The sequence below is a fragment of the Peromyscus eremicus genome, unplaced genomic scaffold (genome assembly GCF_949786415.1).
Source record: "Peromyscus eremicus unplaced genomic scaffold, PerEre_H2_v1 PerEre#2#chrX_unloc_4, whole genome shotgun sequence".
In the NCBI taxonomy this organism is placed as follows: domain Eukaryota; kingdom Metazoa; phylum Chordata; class Mammalia; order Rodentia; family Cricetidae; genus Peromyscus; species Peromyscus eremicus.
In genome coordinates this window covers 1,785,550-1,789,797 of record NW_026734291.1, presented here as the reverse complement: position 1 = coordinate 1,789,797, position 4,248 = coordinate 1,785,550, and positions in this window count along the sequence as shown.

Sequence of the window (4,248 nt, the reverse complement as noted above, 5' to 3'; positions counted from 1 at the left end):
ATTGTGTATATGATTCCTTGTGTTTTATATATATATATATATATTTTAATCTGATAAAGATCTAGTATCCTATATATATAGGATACTAGATTTTTATCAGATTAAAATTTTTGTTTTATTTAATTTCTTGAGTTCAATATGTAATTTCCAACATTAGAAGTTTATCAGATTAGGATTTTTGTTTAATTTATTTAATTATGTTACATTTATCAGATGAGGATTTCTGTTTTATTTATCTGATTTCTAGTGTTCAGTATTTATACTTTGGCTTAGTCCTTTATCAGTTGAGACGTTTTGTTTTATTTATCTGATTTCTTGTGTTCATTATGTATATTTTGGATATTAGAACTTTATCAGATGCAAATTTTTGTTTTACTTATCTGACGTCTTCTGTACAATATGTATATTTCTGGTATTAGACCTTTATTAGGTGAGAATTTTTTTATTTATCTAATTATGTTTGATGTGTATATTTGGGATAGTAGACCTTTATCATATGAGAATTTTTGTTTCATTTAATATCTGTGTTCAAAATGTATATTATGGATAGTAGACCTTTATCAAATGAGAATTTTCATTTTATTTATATAATTTATTGTGTTCAATATGTATATTTTGGATATTAGACCTTTATCAGTGAGAAATTTTGTTTTAATTAATTTCTTGTGTTCTGTATGTATATTTTGGATACTAGAAATTTATCATGTGATAATTTTTTGTTTCATTTATGTTATCATGTTCAATATGTATACTTTGGATATTAGAACATTATCAAATTATTATTTTTTATTTATCTGACTTCTTAGGATCAATGTGTATATTTTTGATATTAGACTTTTATCATATGAGAATTTTTGTTTTATTTATCTGATTTCCAGTGTTCAATGTGTATATTTTTGATATTAGGCCTTTAAAAGATGAGAATTTTTGTTTTATTTAATTTATTGTGTTAAATGAAAATATTTTGGATATTAGACTTTTATCAGATGAGAATTTTTGTTTTATTTGTCTGATTTCTTGTCTTTACTCTGTATATTATGGTATTAAACCTTTATCAGATGAGATTTTTTGTTTTATTTATTTGATTTCTTGAGATCCATATGTATATTTTGGATATTAGACCTTTATCTGATGACAATATTTATTTTATTTACCTGATTTCTAGTGTTCAATATGTATATTTTAGATATTAGACCTTTATCTGATGATAATTTTTGTTTTATTTTTCTGATTTCTGGTATTCAATATGTATTTTGGATATTAGACCTTTATGAGATGAGAATTTTTCTTTTATTTAATATCTTGTGTTCAATATGTATATTTTGGATATTAAAGTTTTATAAGATGAAAATTTTTGTTTTATTTTCCTGATTTCTTGGATTCAACATGTATATTTTGGATATTAGTCCTTTTCAGATGAGAATTTTTGTTTATCTGACTTCTTGTGTTCAATATGTGTAATTTGGATATTAGACCTTTATCCTATGATAATTTTTGCTTTATTCATTTGATTTCTTGTGTTCAATATGTAATTTTGGATATTAGACTTTGATCAGATGAGAATTTTTTGTTTTATTTAATTTCTTGTGTTCAATAAGTATGTTTGTGATATTAGACTTTTATCCAATGAGGATTTTTTGCTTTATTTATCCAAGTATGTTCAATATGTATATTTTGGGTACTCGACCTTTATCAGATGATAATTATTGCTTTGTTTTTCTGTTTTCTTTTTTTCAATATGTATATTTTGTATATTAGACCTTTATCAGGTGACAATTTTATTTTATTTATCTAATTTCTTGTGTTCAATATGTATAATTTGGATATTAAAACTCTACTGGTGAGAATTTTTGTTTTATCTAATTTCTTGTTTTCAATAAGTATATTTTGTATATTAGACCTACAGGTGAGAATTTTGTTGTTTCTAATTATTTGATTTCAACATATATGTTTTGGATATTAGAAATTTAGCAGATGAGAATTTTTGTTTTATTTAATTTCTTGTGTTCAATATGTATATTTTTGGTTTTAGACCTTCATCAGATGAGAATTTTTGTATTTTTATGTGATTTCTTGTGTTGAGTATGTATATTTTTGATATTAGATCTTTATCAGAAGAGAATTTTTGTTTTATTTCCTTAGTTTCTTGGATTTGATTATGAATACTTTGGAAATTAGTACTTTATCAGATGAGAGTTTATGTTTTCTTTACCTGATTTCTTGTGTTTTGTATGTATATTTTGGATATGAGACCATTATCAAAAGAGAATTTTTGTTTTATTTTATTTCTTGTGTTCTTTAATTATATTTTTGATATTTGAGCTTTATCACATGAAAAATTTTTTCTTTTTCTGATTTTTTTCTGTTCTATATGTATATTTTGAATATTAGAAAATTATCAGATGATAATTTTTATTTATCTAATTATATTTGGCATGAATATTTTGGAAATCAGACCCTAATCAGGTGAGAATTTTTGATTTATTTATCTGATTTCTTTGGTTCAATGTGTTTATTTAGGATTTTAGACCTTTATCAGATATAAATTTTTGTTTGATTTTTCTGATTTCTTGTGTTCAACATGTATATTTTGCATATAAGAATTATATCAGATGAAAATTTTATATATATATATATATATATATATATGAGGTCTTGTGTTCAATTTGTATAGTTTAGGTATTAGACCTTTATCACATGAGAATTTCGTTTTATTTAACTAATTATGTTCAATATGTATATTTTGGATATTAGACTGTCGTAAGAAGAGAGATTTTGTTTTATTTTTCTGATTTTTTGTGTTCTATAAGTATATTTTTGATAGTAGAACTTTACCAGTGAGAATGGTTGTTTTATCTAATTTCTTGTGTTCCATATGTATATTTCTTTTCTTTATTAAGAAATTTTCTACTCACTTTATATACCACACACAGTCCCATCTCCTCCCTCCTCCTGTCTCCCAAACCTCCAGCCTAAGCCACTCCATATCCGCACATCCCTCAGAACAAGGTCTCCCATGGGGAGTCAGCAGAGCCCTGCACACTGAGCCTAGACAGGTCCAAACCCTTTCTCACTGTACCAAGGCTGTGCAAGACACCACACTACAGGCACTGAATACCTAAAGCCCTGCCCATGCAGCAGGAATGGATTCTGATCTCCCTCCCTGGGTGTTCCCCAAACACTTTGAGCCAAACAACTGTCTTCCATATCCAGAGGGCCTAGTCCAGTCCCATTGGCCTCCACAGCCACCAGTCCACACAGTCCACAGTTCATGGGCTTCCACTAGTGTGGCCGGTCACCTCTGCACGTCCTCCCATCATGATCTCAACATCCCTTGCCTGCAGTATCTCTCCTCTCTCTCATCAATTGGATTCCCGGAGCTCAGCCTGGTGCCTGGCCGTGAATCTGTGTATCTGCCTCTATCAGTCACTGGACAAAGGCTCTATGATGACAGCTAGGTTATTCACTAGACTGGTCACCAGAGTATACTGGTCCAAGCACCCTCTGGACCACTGCCAGCAGACCAAGGTGGGGTCAAACTTATGGATTCCTGAAAGCCTCCCCAGCACCCTGCCTTTTCCTATTCCCATGATGTCCTCATGTATCATGGTATCTTCCTCCCTGCCCTCCCACTCTGTCCCTGTTCCAGCTTGACCCTCCCATTTCCCTGTGTTCTCATTCCCCACTCCTTACCCTCTGCCACCCCCCCACACACCCAGTCCACTCATGTAGATCTCATCCACTTCTCCTTCACAGGATCATCCATGTGTCTCTCCTAGGGTCTTTTCCTGTTAGCTAGCCTCTCTGAAGTTGTGAGTTGCAGTCTGGCCATCATTCCCTCACATCTGGTATCTTCTTATGAGTGAGTACATACTATGTTTGTCCTTCTGAGTCTGGGTTACTTCACTCAAGATGATATTTTCTAGTTCCATCCATTTGCCTTCAAATTTCATGATATCATTGTTTTTTACTGCTGTATATATTATTTACTGTGGTATATATTATTTACCATTTATATTTACCATTGTATATATGTGCCACATTTTCTTTATCCATTCTTCAGTTGAGGGGCCTACTGCTGATAATTTTTCTTTTTTTCTAAAAATAGTATTCAATATGTATATTTTAGATATTAGAGTTTTATCAGATAGGAATTTTTTTATTTATCTGATTTCATGTGTTTAATATGTATATTTTTGATATTAGACATTTATCAGGTGAGAATTTTTGCTTATTTATCTAGTATCT